Below are 18,336 nucleotides of genomic sequence, written 5' to 3'. Positions count from 1 at the left end.
TTTTCAAGTACAAAGACTAGCAGGCTGTCAGAGATAACTAAGCCAACAAACAAACAAAACACCAAACTGACATGAATAAGAACCAACAGAAATAAAACAAGTTGGGAAAATTCATGTAAAGATTGAGATATTGGAATATCAGACACAACCTATAAAAGAGCCATGTTTTATATACTTCAAGAAACAAGATAAGTTTGGAATGGCTTCAAGCAATAGGATACCATAAAAAAATGATATCACAAATTTGATGGAAAACCAAGTAGAAAACTCCTAGAAATACAAATGCCATAACTTAAATTAAAATCTCAATGGTTGAGCAACAGATTAGCCACAACTGAAGAAAGAATAATTAGCAAACTGGAAGATAGGCCAGAAGAAATTATACAATATGCAATATTAGGCAACAAAAAGATAGAAAACACAGAAGAAAGAGTAAGAGACATTTAGGACAGAGTAAGAAGGGCTAAGAACTTTAATGTCTCTCCAAAAAAGGAGAAGAGAGAAAATGGGAGAGAGGCAATATTTAAAGAGATAATTGCTGAGAATTTTTTAGAACATCTGAAAAAACGAAGTCACAGTTTTAAAAGGCCCAATGAATCTCAACAGAATAAATAAAAAACTCCTACACCTACACACATCATAGTAAAACTGCACAACATCAGAAACAAAGAGAAAAATCTTAAAAACAGAGAAAAAAGATATATGATCTTCAGAGTTAGTCTGAAGTTGACTTCTCAGTAGCAAAAATGGAAGCCAGAAGGTAGTGGAATATTATTCTCAATTTTATGCAGTAGCTACCAACTGTGTATACTTTATTCAGGAAAAGTATCTTTCAAGATGGAAGTAAATAAAGATATTTTCAAATAACAAAAACTGACTTTGTCACTGGCACACCTTCTCTAAAGGATATTCTAAAATGTATTCTTCATGCAGAAAGGAAATTGATTTTAGATAGAATTTCTAAAATGCAAGAAAGAAGAGTAAAGAAAAAGTAAATATGTGGTAAATGTAAATTAATTTGTGTAAAACAAAAATAATATTGACTCATGACAAAAAAAAATCATAGATTTTAAAACATTACAACATCAGTATATACATTTGAGGAAAAAAGTTATAATGTCCACAGACCTTTCTATTGCCCAGGAGGAGGGTAGAGGTATTAGTTTTAGATTTTTAATTGTTAGCTTATCTACTTGTAGGAAAGAAATCTAGTATGTAACTTCCAAACACGGGAAAGAAATGAAATGATAAAATGTAATCTACTAAAAAATATTACGAAGGAGAGTGAGAGAAATAAGAACAAGAAGGACAAAATAAGCAAAATAAAGCAAAAATAAGATGTTAGGTTTAAATCCAAATATATCAGTGACTACATTAAATGGAAACAAGTTAAATTCTCCAAATTAAAACTAATTGAAATGTACACTTGTTTACAAGAGGAGCATCTAAAATGAATGATATAAAAAAGATTAAATTAAAACCTTGGAAAGAGAAATACCATGTAAATCATGTAAATGCAAATCAGAAGTAGGAAATATATAGCTTTGTTAATATCAACAAAATATACTTTAATTTAGAAGGTAATAACAGAGATAAAGAACATCTCTTTGGCATTGTTAGAGCTTAAATTCACCATGAATATATAACAAATTTCAATTCACATGTGCCTAATAACATAGTCTTACAAATATATGAAGTAAAAATGGACAGAACTACTAGGAGAAATGAACAAATCTACAATTAGAAAGATTTTAACTCTTCATAGTCATTAAATAAATAGAAAATATGTTTACTTATCTGGAGGGCGCCATCAAGCACAAAGTTCTTTAGATTTTGATGAAAAATACATATTCACAAATTAAGAGCAAGAAAAATGAAAATTCTAATCAACTCTTCAGTCTAAAAGAAAGATGTGCTTTTCTGAGAGTAGTCAAAGAATGAAAAACTTTTCATAATATTTCAAAAGAGGGGGTTCTGTGTTATAGCTGGGGTGTGTGAGAAGAATTGTTCTCAGTAGACGTCCAGGGCTCCAGAATTTCTACCTGGCCAGGATCTCTGGTTGTAAGGAACTCCAGTTAGCTATGGTGGAAAGTGTCTTGCTTCATGGGGAGGCAACCTCAAATAACTGTCTTCCTTGAATGATGGTCCATCTTTTAATCCTAGGAAAATGTTAAATGAAGTATCGAAATATTTAAGAGGCTAAAATCCATAATATTAATAATTTTATAATAACAAGAATCTGCATATATAATACATTCCATATACTTTAAAATGTTTTATAGAACTTTTCTCTTAGATTAATTGCCTTATAACTTCAATTTAAACAATATAATTGAGTAATTAATTTAGACTTGCAGGTTTAAGTTGAGATGTTATGCAAAGTATTAGGCTATATAAGAAGATTTTAGGGGCACCATCTTTTTAAATTATAAGAATTATTTAAGGTGTATAAGAATTATTTAGTACTCATAAAGGTTCTGTTTGTGGAGTCATACAACTGAGTATTAGAAAGGAATCATAATATATTACAGCTACAAACTTAGCTTAACATAGTTAAAGTGTCTAATTAACTATATTCATAAATGGGAGCAAACATATTAATAAATGGGAGCAAACATTATTTATAGACACTTAAAAATTATTGTTAAAACTTATGACATGCAAATGATTCCATAAGATTTATAATTTGAACTTAATGAGGTGTTTGAGTTTATAAGTTAAATAAATTGAATATCAGTCAAAAATTTTAAACCAAAATTAATCTTTTCTATGTGCAGAAGCTCCCTCAAGAGCATTAAAACCCTTCATCTGAAAATGTTCAAATGTCTCTTTTTTGCCTCTTAACAATATCTTGGACAGATACTACTTCTGTTCATTTTCAGTTACTAGTAAATGCAGTCCCATCCAGTGAATTTAATTTGTTTTAAAATTTCAATTTAATTTCCAATTTAATGCTCATCTCCAATCCTCCCTGCCCCAGCAACAGCAAAGTTTTAGCCCAAAGCACTGTTTTTTTCCTTCTTCCTCTATCCATGCCATTGGAGCTTCCCCTACCGGCATGGTGGGGGAACTAGGTCTTCTGTCCCAAAGGAAAGGGAGAAAAAATGACACACACTCCCTGTGAGGCTCGTGAACCATATTTATTTCTAGTCAATTCTTTCAATCCTAACCCAAGTCTTTCTTCCTTTTAGTAATCATTTTATACACCCACTAGTCTATACAGCATGTTGTTGTGTGTATGTATGCATGTGACATGATTGGGGCAGACAACTCTGAGGAAGTACTTGACTCCAAATAATTTTAGCTTTCTTTTGGAACCTGGGGTACTTGATTCCTCTTTTCCTCAGTATGAGTTTCTAGCTGCCAATTAAAGGGCAATAGGAAGAAAACAGAATTTGAGCAAATGTTGACTATCTCTGAACGGTAGGATCATTGATCATTTTTACTTTTATGTTAAGAAGATTTTTAAAACTGGCATTCAAAATAGATATAAAACTTGAGCTCTTTTTATAATAGTCACAGAAATTGTATACATATTTGGTAAAGTATGAAAGCATTTTAACTTGAAGAGGAAGAACAACATTTTGTATACTTTGAAGTTGGAAGATGCCTTTTCTTGAATGTCTTCTAAAGAGACTCTTGTGATTTGCATCTTTGCACTCAGCATTCAAACATTCCCAAGGGTCTAAAGTGCCTTTCAGGGATCTGAGGTGATTATTTTTGAGAAGGAAACTGTGAGGGGAAACTTCTAATGGGACACAAGGAAGCAAAGTAGTGATATCCTGACCGAAGGGCTAGCAGGTTGAAGGCAAAGGCTGAAGTGTCCTTGAAAGGAGCAGCTAAGTCAGCTTCTCCAGGCTTCTCTTCATCAGGGTAAAGGATGTGGAAGAATCAAATTCATGGTCTGACAGGAGTAGAAATTTGAAAGCAGAAAGAATGGGATGAGGACAATAAGCACACCTAATATGTCCCTGCAAATTTCTCATCTCCTGTGGATGGACTCCATGACGTGAGGGTTACTTCCTGTCTTGTTTTTCAAGTGTCTTGTGATCCACACTAAGGGGGGCTGGAGGAGAGACACAGGGACTGGCTGATGTCAGAGGATAAAAGAGAATGACATGTCAGCAACACAAACATTAGTTTCTGCTTCTGACTGGCTCTGAGTGTGAAAATGTCAGAACTGGGCTCTGCCCTGAGATGCTGAGGAGGTGTGATGTTAGTGCTGATGACACAGATGGAGTCAGCAAGAAGCTTTGGCAGCAGACTCTCCAGCACAGCTCTAGCCTTCTTTTGGGGCCTGTGATGGCCAGAGTAGCTGTTACAGAGATGTCTGAACAAAGCTTCACCCCTAATCTTGTGGTTTCCAGTTGTAGATCCAGCTGTTCTAGAAGCTGGTGTGAGCTGATGCCTAAAGTTAGAATTTGTCCAACACTTTGGGGGAGCATTGGGTTGTAGTGGGGAAAGTACTCAACTCTAAATTAGAATTGTCTGATTACTTCACCATCTCCTTCCTCACACTGTGAATGCCTTGAGGCAAGAATAACATTCACTATCTTTGTATCACCTGGCACAAAATAAGTGGTCAGTAATAGCTTTAAAAGTAATGAGTAAACTTCCTAAGAGGTGGCAATGGTTGAAATATTGGCTTTCAGATTTACTCTATGCAGTATCTGTGGCATCGCTGTTTTCCTTCTTTGAAAACCCCTTGGGGAAGTCATTTGGTATTATCAAAATTTGGGGGAAAAATGTGATATATTTTGGTCTTCCACGTAGTCACTTACCAGAGTCATAAAATTGCCTCATACTAAGAATAAGTGTTAGTCTTTTTTGCACTGACAGTGTAAGGGATGGGCCAGTTCATCAGCTTTAACCTAACAACAGGCCACGCAGTCCAACTTGTCAACATTAATGTGTATTCAAAAGTCACATTCAGAGAATTTTCCATTGGGGGGAATTTGAAAGCTGTGACTTTTATGGAAATAAAAATAATGCCACTGGGCTGATTACTTTGTACACCCCTGCTCCATTCCTAAGGGTTGGAAGTTAACACTTCCCAAACCACTAAAAAAAAAAAAAAAATTTTTTTTTTGGTGGGAGGAGATCAATAATTACTGACTAGGAGAAACTCCTCTCTTCTCCCTCCTCCTGTGACTACTTTGGGAATAAGGGTTTTTTCTCCTTAATAATCTCAAATGATTTGGTCACTATTTTTTTTTAAGTTAATTTTTATTTTATTTTGGAGTACAGTTGATTTCAATGTTGTATTAGTTTCAGCTGTATAGCAAAATGATTCAGTTATACATATATCCATTTTTTTTCAGATTCTTTTCCCATATGAGTTCTTACAGAATATTGAGTAGAGGTCCCTGTGCTATACGGTAGGTCCTTGTTGATTATTTTATATATAGGAGTATGTATATGCTAATCTCAAATGCCTAATTTATCCCTACCCCCAACCTTCCCCATTTGGTAACAATAAGTTTGTTTTCAGAGTCTGTGAGTCTGTTTCTGTTTTATAAATAAGTTCATTTGTATCACTTTTTTAGATTCCACATATAAGTGATATATAATATTTGTCTTTGACTAACTTACTTCACTTGGTATGATAATCTCTAGGTCCACCCATGTTGCTGCAAATGGCATGATTTCATTCCTTTTTTATGGCTGAGTAATATTCCATTGTATATATGTACCAAAACTTCTTTATCCATTCCTCTGTTGATGGACATTTAGGATGCTTCCATGTCTTGGCTACTGTAGATAGTGCTGCAATGAACATTGTGGTGCATGTATCTTTTCAGATTATGGTTTTCTCCAGATATATGCCCAGGAGTGGGATTGCTGGATCATATGTGTCACCATTAATGGTATTATGCTATGGTTTCTCAGGAACAGCAAGGACTAGCACTCATAGGTAGAGTAGTCAGCAACTTCATAATGCCTTTGGTCTTGAAGTGAGTCTTCAGCCTTGGCCAGACAAAGCTGATGAACTGTGTCATGGAATTGCTCCTTTAACTGTACTCTGATTACACAGTGAGACTGGGAAGAGATAATGAGAATTGAGAAGAGGTGTTGCAAGTCTAAACAGTGGATAAAATTCCAGAAGCCAAGGCTTCAAGGAGAAAAAGAAATGTGTCAGATCTTGGTACATTAAATTCTTCTTGCAGAAGCAAGAAGAACTACAACCCTGCAGCTTGCAGAACGAAAACCACAATCGCAGAAAGATAGACAAAATGAAAAGACAGAGAACTATGTCCCAGATGAAGGAACAAGATAAAACCTCAGAAAAACAACTAAATGAAGTGAAGATAGGCAACCTTCCAGAAAAAAGAATTCAGAGTAATGATAGTGAAGATGATGCAGGACCTCGGAAAAAGAATGGAGGCAAAGATCAAGAAGATGCAAGAAGTGTTTGACAAAGACCTAGAAAAATTAAAGAACAAACAAACAGAGATGAGCAATACAATAACTGAAATGAAAAATACACTAAAAGGAATCAATAGCAGAATAACTGAGGAAGAAGAATGGATAAGTGACCTGGAAGACAGAATGGAGGAAATCACTGCCATGGAATAGAATAAAGAAAAAAAGAATGAAAAGAAGTGAAGACAGCCTAAGAGACCACTGGGACAACATTAAATGCACCAACATTCACACTGTACGGGTCCCAGAAGGAGAAGAGAGAGAGAAAATATTTGAAGAGATTATACTCGACAACTTCCCTAACATGGGAAAGGAAATAGCCACCCAAGTCCAGGAAGCAGAGAGAGTCCCAGGGAGGATAAACCCAAGGAGAAACATGCCGACACACAGTAATCAAACTGACAAAAATTAAAGACAAAAATTATTAAAAGCAACAAGGGAAAAATGACAAATAACATGCAAAGGAATTCCCATAAGGTTAACAACTGATTCCTCAGCAGAAACTCTACAAGCCAGAAGGGAGTGGCATGATATATTTAAAGTGATGAAAGGGAAGGACGTACAACCAAGAATACTCTACCTGGCAAGGATCTCATTCAGATTTGATGGAGAAATCAAAAGCTTTACAGACAAGCAAAAGTGAAGAGAATTCAGCACCACAATACCAGCTCTACAACAAATGCTAAAAGAAATTCTCTAAGGGGAAACACAAGAGAAGAAAAGGACGTACAAAAACAAACCCAAAACAATTACGAAAATGTTAATAGGAACATACATATTGATAATCACCTTAAATGTGAATGGATTAAATGCTCCAACCAAAAGACACAGGCTCGCTGAATGAATATAAAAACAAGACCCATATATATGCTGTCTACAAGAGACCCACTTCAGACCTAGGGACACATACAGACTGAAAGTGAGGGAATGGAAAAATATACTCCATGCAAATGGAAATCAAAAGAAAGCTGTAGTAGCAATACTCATATCAGATAAAATAGACTTTAAAATAAAGAATGTTACAAGAGACAAGGAAGGACACTGCATAATATCAAGGGATCAATCCAAGAAGAGGACATAACAATTATAAACATATATGAATCCAACATAGGAGCACCTCAATACATAAGGCAACTGCTAACAGCTATAAAAGAGGAAATCAACAGTAACACAATAATAGTGGGGGACTTTAACACCTCACTTACACCAATGGACAGATCATCCAGACGGAAAATTACTAAGGAAACACAAACTTTAAATGACACAATAGACCAGATAGATTTAATTCATATTTATAGGACATTCCATCCAAAAACAGCAGATTACACTTTCTTCTCAAGTACACCCGGAACATTCTCCAGGATAGATCACATCTTGGGTCACGAATCAAGCCTCAGTAAAATTAAGAAAATTGAAATCATATCAAGCATCTTTTCTGACCACAACTTTATGAGATTAGAAATAAATTACAGGAAAAAAATGTAAAAAACACAAACACACGGAGGCTAAACAATATGCTACTAAATAACCAAGAGATCACTGAAGAAGTCAAAGAGGAAATCAAAAAATAACTAGAGACAAATGACAACAAAAACATGATGACCCAAAACCTATGGGATGCAGCAAAAGCAGTTCTAAGAGGGAAGTTTATAGCAATACAAGCCTATCTCAAAAAACAAGAAAAACCTCAAATAAACAATCTAACCTTACACCTAAAGGAACGAGAGAAAGGAGAACAAAGAAAACCCGAAGTTAGTAGAAGGAAAGAAATCATCAAGATCAGAGCAGAAATAAATGAAATAGAAACAAAGAAAACAATAGCAAATATCAGTAAAACTAAAAGCTGGTTCTTTGAGAAGATAAACAAAATTGATAAACCTTTAGCCAGATTCATCAAGGAAAAGGAGGAGAGGACTCAAATCATTAAAATTAGAAATGAAAAAGGAGAAGTTATGATGGATACTGCAGAAATACAAAGCATCATAAGAGACTAGTACAAGCAAATCTATGCCAGTAAAATGGACAAGCTGGAAGAAATGCACAAATTCTTAGAAAGGTATAACCTTCCAAGACTGAACCAGGAAGAAATAGAAAATATGAACAGACCAATCACAAGTAATGAAAGTGAAACTGTGATTAAAAATCTCCCAGCAAACAAAAGTCCAGGACCAGATGGCGTCACAGGTGAAATCTATCAAACATTTAGAGAAGAGCTAACCCATCCTTCTTAAACTCTTCCAAAAATTTGCAGAGGAAAGAACACTCCCAAACTCATTCTACAAGGCCACCATCACCCTGATAGAAAATCAGACAAGGATACTACAAAAAAAAGAAAATTACAGACCAGTATCACTGATGAATATAGATGCAAAAATCCTCAGCAAAATACTAGCAAACAGAATCCAACAATACATTAAAAGAATCATACACCATGATCAAGTGGGATTTATCCCAGGAATGCAAGTTTTCTATAGTATACACAAATCAATGATACACCATAATAACAAATTGAAGGATAAAAACCATATGATCATCTCAATAGATGCAGAAAAAGCTTTTGACAAAATTCAACACCGATTTATGACAAAAACTCTTCAGAAAGTGGGCATAGAGGGAACCTACCTCAACATAATAAAGGCCATATAAGACAAACCCAGAGCAAACATCATTCTCAATGGTGAAAAACTGCAAGCATTTCTTCTAAGATCAGGAACAAAACAAGGATGTCCACTATCACCACTATTATTCAACATAGTTTTGGATGTCCTAGCCATGGCAATCAGAGAAGAAAAAGAAATAAAATTGGAAAAGAAGTAAAATTGTCACTGTTTGCTGATGACATGATATACATAAACAATCCTAACGATGCCACCAGAAAACTACTAGAGCTGTTCAATGAATTTGAGTAAAGTTGCAGAATACAAAATTAATGCACAGAAATCTCTTGCATTCCTATACTCTAACAACAAAAGATCAGAAAAAGAAATTAAGGAAGCAATCCCACCCACCATTTCAACAAAAAGAATAAAATACCTAGGAATAAACCTACCTAAGGAGGTAAAAGACCAGGAGTCAGAAAACTCTAAGACACTGATGAAAGAGATCAAAGATGACACGAACAGATGGAGAGATATACCATGTTCTTGGATTGGAAGAATCAATATTGTGAAAATGACTATACTACTCAAAGCAATCTACAGATTCAATGCAGTCCCTATCAAATTACCAATGGCATTTTTCACAGAACTAGAACAAAAAATCTTAAAGTTTGTATGGAGACACAAAAGTCCCCAAATAGCGAAAGCAATCTTGAGGGAAAAAGTGGAGCAGGAGGGATCAGGCTCCCTGACTTCAGACTATACTACAAAGCTACAGTAATCAAGGCAATATGGTACTGGCACAAAAACAAACATTTAGACCAATGGAACAGGATAGAAAGCTCAGAGATAAACCCATGCAGCACCTAAGGTCACCTAATCTATGACAAAGGAGGCAAGAATATACAGTGGAGAAAAGAGAGCCTCTTCAATAAGTGATGCTGGGAAAACTGGACAGCTACATGTGAAAGAATGAAATTAGAACACTCCCTAACACCATACACAAAAATAAACTCAAAATGGGTCAAAGACCTGAATGTAAGGCCAGACACTATAAAACTCTTAGAGGGAAAACACAGGCAGAACACTCTTTGACATAAATCACAGCAAGATCTTTTTTGACCCACCTCCTAGAGTAATGGAAATAAAAACAAAAATAAACAAATGGGACCTAATAAAACTTAAAAGCTTTTGCACAGCAAAGGAAACTATAAACAAGACAAAAAGACAACCCTCAAAATGGGAGAAAATATTTGCAAATGTACCAACAGACAATAGATTAATCTCCAAAATATATAAACAGCTCATGCAGCTCAATATCAAAAAACAAACAACCCAATCAGACAATGGGCAGAAGACCTAAACAGACATTTCTCCAAAGAAGACACACAGATGGCCAGGAGGCACATGAAAAGCTGCTCTACATCACTAATTATCAGAGAAATGCAAATCAAAGCTACAGTGAGGTATCACCTCACACTGGTCAGAATGGGCATCATCAGAAAATCTACAAATAATAAATGCTGGAGAATATGTGGAGAAAAGAGAACCCTCTTGCACTGTTCGTGGGAATGCAAATTGATACAGCCACTATGGAGAACAGTATGGAGGTTCCTTAAAAAACTAAAAATAGTATAACCATATGACCCAGCAATCCCACTACTGGGCATATAACCAGAGAAAATGATAATTCAAAAAGACACATACACCCCAATGTTCATTGCAGCACTATTTACAATAGCCAGGTCGTGGAAGCAACCTAAATGTCCATTGACAGACGAATGGATAAAGAAGCTCTGGTACATATATACAATGGAATATCACTCAGCCATAAAAAGGAATGAAATTGGGTCATTTGTAGAAACGTGGATGGACATAGAGACTGTCATACAGAGTGAAGTAAGTCAGAAAAACAAATATCGTATATTAATGCATATATGTGGAATCTAGAAAAATGGTACAGATGAACTGGTTTGCAAGGCAGAAACAGTGACATAGATGTAGAGAACAAACATATGGACACCAAAGGGGGAAACGTGGAGGGATGAACTGGGAGATTGGGATTGACATATATACACTAATATGTATAAAATAGATAACTAATAAGAACCTGCTGTATAGCACAGGGAACTCCATTTGGCTCTATAGTAGAAACTAACAGAACATTGTAAAACAACTATACCACAATTTTAAAAAAAATTAATGAGATAATGCTCTGTTTTAATGGTCCTTCTGAGTCAATACCAAAGAGTCATCCTCTAGACATTTTATGACAGTCAGGAAAATGGATGCTTTTAATCCATGAGACCGGCTCTTAGTCTAAGCAAATTTGTGGAGATGAAATGGATTCTACAGGTAAAACATTACAACTGTATTTTAAAGCAGAGGACACACAGGACCAGAGCTTGTAAATGGCTTGTCCACTACTTAGTGCTCAGGTTATGATAAGAATCTAGTTTTCCAGTCCATTACTTCATTCATAGTACTTGCTGATTTCCACCTTACAAAAATGGTTCATAACACTGCACAGATTTAAAAAAAAATCAGTGTGATATTTATTCTCTCAAAAGGCAGGAGGTGGAAGTGTGAGAGGCAGGTAGTGGCATAAACAAGGGTTTGATAATCTGGGTTTATGCTACTTCCTAGCTATATAACCCCCGGTAAATTTGAAAACCTCTTCAAACCTAAGCTTCCCTTTCTGTGAAGTGGGGATAATGAGTGTACCTATTTCAGGGTTATGAGATTTAAGTCAGATAGTGCACTGCAACGTGCCGAGCACAGTCATTATCTTGTATGCACGTATGAGATGATGACTCAGTGTGTCCTGATTTATGCATTTGTTGACCTGTATACAGTGAGCATGCTTCATCAGTCTCTTCTTCACTGTCATGCCCACAGTGGCCCCACACTTGCTCAGCACTTGTTGGCGGTCCTCTATTAACAAATTAATGATAATTGGACAACTGATAGGAAAGGTGAGTGATGACTTCAGATATTTACTGATGAAATAATAAACACTTAGAACTTTAGAACTGCAGTGGTCTTTCCAAGTTATGTAGCTCAGTTCTGTATGAGATGGAAACGTCTTCTGCAGAATACTCCAGAGTTAAAAACAAATTAAAAAAATCCATCTAGATGTCTTAGTTCCCTTCCTCAATTCAGTCCAACCTTGTTAACGTCACAGCTAGCATTTACTGAGCACCTACGGTGTCCCAGGCACCGTATTATATTATGCTCCATATGTGTGTTCTCAGTGAATGCTCATGATAATCTTATAAAGTTCTGCCATTTTTGCCCCATTTTTAAAGATGTATAGACTGAGGTTCAGGGAGGTTAAACAATTTGCCTTTGGACACACAAGAGCACTATGACTTGAAGTATATTTGACTTCAAATTCTAAGCTCTCAACCACATCCCACACAAAGAATAAAGCCGAAATCATCCCCTCTGGATAATTCATCTGCCTCAATATGCCCGTTTCCGATCAATCAGTTAGATGAGATGCACTAAGGTTACTTTAAGGAGATTTCTCATGTAATGCCTTCCTTCTACCTGTGACAGATAGACATAACTTTGACTCATACTGTAACATCAAGCTAAAAAAAAACCCCAGGGCTTCCCTGGTGGCGCAGTGCTTGAGAGTCCGCCTGCCGATGCAGGGGACACGGGTTCGTGCCCTGGTCCAGGAAGATCCCACATGCTGCGGAGTAGCAGGGCCCGTGAGCCATGGCCGCTGAGCCTGTGCGTCCGGAGTCTGTGCTCTGCAACAGGAGAGGCCACAACAGTGAGAGGCCGCGTACTGCAATAAAAAAAAAAACCCAGACAAACAGTAACATAACTTTGCTTTTTTTTTTTTAACTGTATATTTACATTCATCATGCTTTTTCCCCTTGACTCTAAGGATGATGATACCAAAGCATTGGGCAGAAATCCAAAGAGAAAATAATCTTGTCAATTACTTTGATTTTTCTAATTCTCCAAATATTTGACCTCAGGTAGCCCAAACATCCAGATAATTTACCAAAGCTGCATCTAAACACATGGTAACCAAAGTGTTACTGAGCCATTTCGGCCAAATTGTTCAGCCCTGGCCCCAGAATGACTACATAGTTTTGACCCTCGCTAATTCCACCACTGTATGGTTGTAGCAAGAGGGCCCATCTGCCTGATTCAGTTCATTTCACCTTGCCTTATTTCCCTCCTTTGGGTTATTACATTCTGCTGCTATGTCTGTAGGCACAATCTGAGTTTTAATATTTCCATCCAGCGGTTTGGGTGAGGCAATCATGGGGAGAAATACTTCTCATCCCAGGGTTCCACTGACCCTACCCCTTGGAATGCTGCTTCCTCCCTGTGGGGGAATGAGACATTCTCTCTCCCAAACTCTGGCCTGATATTGAAAACCTTTCCCTCACATTCCACTTCAGCCCCATTTTTTCATGCTATGAAAACTGTTTAATCCTCTTCTTCATAGCGCTCTTTGCTTCCTTGCCTTTATCTGCCACAGTAACATGTCAAGATAAATCTTAACACAATCTCTATTCTTTTCTTTGTGATTTTCTATCCTTGACATCAGGGTGAAGATATTTTTCTTTTAAAACAACTCCTGGCAATTCTCTGCCCTTTTGTTCTGCTTGGATCTGAGCACCCTGTCATTTCTTTGTGGTCCTCAGTTTTATTTTTGCTCTGGCATCACTGGAAATCATGGCGTCTCACTCAATAATGTTAGCTATGAGCTCTTATGAGCCAGTTTATCCTTCTCCCAGACAACTGCAGAAGAAACTCAAATTCCTCTCATGTTGCTGCATTTGGGCAGATCCTTGCAGCAGTGGAGGTTACTGATTGGATTTCAGCAACGTTCCCTCCCCATGTTTTCACCAACAAAGCTTTTCTTGCATTTTACTTCACTTGGATAGGGTCTCCTGGCTCTCTGCACCCTAGTTTAACATCCCTCAGTAACGGCTCAACTGCTCTTGAATACTTACGACCACCTCAGCCCTTCCTCAGAAGACCTTTTGGGTCCTGCATCCTGGGTTCCTTGGTTCCCCTTGGCCTGGCTCTTCTTCCTTCCCACGGGTTCACAGCATGGAGCCCGGGAACAGCTGAAGGAGCATTATTTGGGTTGGAAGGAGGAGACCCTTCATGCTCTGTAGTAAATGTGTGACATTGGGCAAGTTATAGCACTTCCTTGGACCTTTGTTTTTTCCTTCTAAACACATGGACTAGATCAGATTATCTTTAAGGGGCCTTTCCTGCCGGCTCCCCATTTCATACATTGTGAAACGTTGGGGTCTTTTGAAAGTCCTGGAATATACTGCTCAGTGGAAAGTTAGTCGAATCAGTTGGCTAACTAGTAGTCCATAATGATAACAATTACATTTTGTCATGATGGACTAGTTAGTAGTCCATAATGATAACAATTACAATTACCTCGATTTCTGATGAAGTAGACTGATGATTTTTTATGACACTCTGGTTAATACCACCTTAAGACACTGAGTGATTTAACCAGTTTTGTTTACTACCGTCTCCAGCCATTTCATATTATTTGGCCCATCCCTGACTAATGAAAAAGAGTTTCATTAAAAAATTCATTCATTCACTCACTCACTTATTCCTTACTTTGTTCACCAAAGGACAGTGCTAGACATTTTCCATATCCTCAAAGAATTTATACTCAAGCTAACTTAATTTCATGGGTTAAACTCTGTCTAGAAGCAGGGTCAAAAATCACAATTCTTGTGGTATTTTGAAAAGCAGAAATTGAAAAAAACACTCGTGAAAGATGTGATCCAATTCATTGGGATCAATATTAGGGGTTTACTTGGAAAGATTGGCCTCAATAGAATCTCAATTAATATGCTTTGAGTATGTTACTTTTTTTATTGATTTGACGAGGAACTGGCTGAATAGGTGTGTAATTCTGACACTACAGAATATAAGCTATTTACCTTTCAGGTAGATTTTTCTTAGACCTCTTCAAAAATAGAAAGGGGAATTCAGTAGAAAATATATGTGAAAATGTCCATTGACAGTAAAGCGTCACTATTATTATCATCTAAGCTGCCAGGATTTGGTAGTGGGAGAATAAAACTGTCAGATATGCCTGCAGAGTGTTAATCAATTACTCAACTATGGGGACAGAAGTCTGACCCATGTGTGCATCACCTGGTTCAAAAGATATACTTCTCTCCTTGGATAAAGGACAGCTGCTTAGTGTGGTGGCCTATATTGTAGAATTTGAGAGCCAAAGTGATTTTTATGGGTCAACAGCACATTTTCAGCACATAACTTTGACTTTGAAGGAAATGATCCAAACATGAGAGAGAAATGAAATAAGATCATTGGAAAGACATCAGGTGAAAATACTCCTTGCCTAAGTAGAGAGTAAGAAAATAACCACATGATAATTATAATCTTGCAAAAATAAAGCACAATTAAGCCCCCACTGTCTCTCTTTCCACCCCCCACCTCCCCCCATCCTATGCGTATCTTGCCATAATCCTGGGCTAGGATTTCTCCACTCAGCCAGGCACACCCAGAGCCAATTTTGCTGACTCCTGCTTCTGAGCCTGTGTCCCCATCTTTTCTCAACAGCTGGAATGTCCTCTTTATTTCTAGTCATGTCTCTGCAACTCACGCTCTCCTAAAAGAACTCTGCAGGACATCCCTCCAAACTATTGCTTTTTTTGGATCTTGGAGCATCCTTCACAGATATTTGTCTCCTCTTGCCCCTAGACTTTAAGTTCTTGGAGAGGGAGAATCATCCCACCTCTTTATCTTTCCTTACCACATCTAGTCCTTTCTGTCCTGTCTTTTGAGCAGTTGGTGGGCAATATTTTTGACAGAGAAACAGTCTTCTGAGTAGAGCAGTTAAGTTTCAGCAAGATACAATCCCAGGCTATTCAGTGCCTTACAATGCCTGCCTATAGAAAGGAAAAGACATTTTGGGGTGACATTTGATCCCCTCATCGACTAGAAACACAAAGGAGTCTAAACGTCAACCAGGTTTTAGGTTACTTACAGGCAAGTTTTCTACTTCAGTGATTTCAGAAATCGGGTGGATTGTTCTTTGTCTCAGAAAGAATTCATTTTTAAGATGCTGATGGCCTCAGCTCTGGCTGGTGGCCAGCTTCAGGAAGTGTGGTTCACAAGCCGTCAAGGACTGTGCATACTCCACATTCCTTGGGTAATGCAATTCTGGACCCAAATCGATTCCAGAAGTCTGATCTTCCAAGAGGGGCCAATGCTCTGAGCTTGTTGAACAGTCCCTCCAGGCCACCCCCTGCCCAGCACCCAATCAGCCTGGAAGGGTTAAAGCAGCCAATCAAGGAGCTAAGCGAGCAGTTTGGTGAGACCAAAGTTGCAGGGATCTGAACAAGTTGATGAGCTTGGCAGTTTGTGTTTGAAGAATTTGTTTCATGTTTTGGATAAAGTCTGGGAATTTATCCTTCAAAATTCCTTAGATTTAGTAACATGTCAATGCACTGTGTTAATGCAAGGAGTTTTTCTTTTTTCTTTTCTTTCTTTCTTTTTTTTTTTTTAAGGTTAAAAGCCGCCTTCCTTTTTAAGTATGAGTAATCCATCCAAATCCTGCCTAAGGGAACAAAAGGGGTGCCGGTAATTTTCTCTTTCACAAAATGCAGAGACTTCCTCTCTGTCCTCTCCAAGTACTATTCTATGAACTGAAGGGAAATTACACTCCTCACCATTGAAAAAGAGATTATGCAAAACGAGAAGGTAAAGCCAATCACCATAATACAAATACAAATACCAGCTTAATTCTTGCATTGCAGAGCCCTGTGCCTTTTCTTTCCAGATGCGGGTGTATAAACACATCTACCTTTTTTTTTTTTTTTTTAAGTTCTATTATCTGGCATTTTTAAGAGCTCACACAAAATAGAATCCTCAGTAGGACATCATACGCTCCAGCTCGGTACTCCAGATCTTACAAAACTCTCTTCTTTCTCTTAAACAGAGAGCATCTCCAGACAGTCTCCTCACTAGGGGCACCAAAACTCAAGGGTTGCTATTTCAGGTAGAAATTAACCAAATGGAAAATGATGAGAGGCAGAGGTGGAGTAGACTATCCCAAACAAAAGTAATAGTTGGATAACATTGAATTTGGGGAATTATAAGCAGCTCAAAATGATTTGATATCTAATAGTTACCACTCACAAAATAGTATGTGCGAAGCTCTGGGCAAAGTGCATTGCGTACATTATCTTTTACCTTACAGGCTTTGTGAAGACACCTCTAGTTATAAATATGGTCACTGAAATTGAGAGTGGGTAAATCATTTGTTCAAAGGCCAGACATTTAGTAAGGGATAGATATGGCATTCATACCCAGGTATATCTGGTTTCAACACTACTGGGGGTGAGGATTCTACCTGTGGAGTTCTGCAGAAGTCAGATGCCAGACAAGGGAATGTGGAATTTATCCTGTAGGCAATATATGATGGGAAGAGAATAAAGTTCTTTGGGAGGAAGGCATGATTAGATTAGTGTTTTAGAAAGATAACTTTTGGCCACGTGTAGGATAAATTGGAAGGGGGTGATTCCATATTTTTATTTAGTACTCATATTATTCTACTTTATATTAAAGTCGGCAGTTTTTGCAATTACTTTTCTGGTGGATAGGGACTATGTTTAATTCTTTATCTCTCTCACAACATACGGGAATGAAAGAATGAATGCAATTTTAACTTAGAAAATTTCTGTGTACAGCAAGGAGACCAAATAGCCACTTACCAGACTCCATTTGCTGACCCCTAAAACTGTCATCAATATAAATGAACAACTGGCACTAACTTTGGGAAGAAGCCTTATGAAGTATGAAAATACAGCTAATATTAGGAGAAAGAATACTGAAATGAAAAATAAAACCTTAGTCTTTAGGAGACTTGGATTGGAATCCTAGGTCTACCATTTGTTATGTGTGCTTAAGCAAGTCTCTTCATCTTTCTGAGCTAGAATTTTCTCATCTCTGTAATGAGAGTAATCTTTGAGGAAAGCACTACTGATTCAGACAAAGCATAAGGGGGGATTCCGGATACGTGTAATGCTTGATTTCGTGATCTAGACAATGGTTATATGAGTGCATTCACTCTGTGAAAAGTCATCAATTCCACATTTATGTGTATATTTTTCTGTATGAGTTTTATATTTCAATAAGAAAGTTTATTACAAAAAATAAAATCAGGAAAGTTGGATCTAACCTTATTTATTGTTTTTCCAGTTTGGGTGCTCAGTGGTCATAACTATTGATTCTTGACAGAAATAAAAGTATAGATATTGTCATGTCAAAACACAAA

The 18,336-nt window shown here is 37.1% G+C and overlaps 1 long non-coding RNA gene across 1 annotated transcript; it reads right to left on the bottom strand.

Annotated features, from left to right (window-relative positions):
* Nucleotides 1-1,390: 1,390 nt before the first annotated feature.
* Nucleotides 1,391-16,693, bottom strand: LOC141279305 (uncharacterized). The gene is made up of 3 exons (XR_012333287.1): nucleotides 16,045-16,693; nucleotides 14,006-14,167; nucleotides 1,391-12,819 (listed from the first exon to the last, which is right to left on the bottom strand). It is a non-coding gene; the product is annotated as an uncharacterized lncRNA (long non-coding RNA).
* Nucleotides 16,694-18,336: the final 1,643 nt, after the last annotated feature.

This window comes from Tursiops truncatus, chromosome 8 (genome assembly GCF_011762595.2).
Source record: "Tursiops truncatus isolate mTurTru1 chromosome 8, mTurTru1.mat.Y, whole genome shotgun sequence".
NCBI lineage: Eukaryota > Metazoa > Chordata > Mammalia > Artiodactyla > Delphinidae > Tursiops > Tursiops truncatus.
This window is presented reverse-complemented; position numbering and strand designations above follow the sequence as displayed.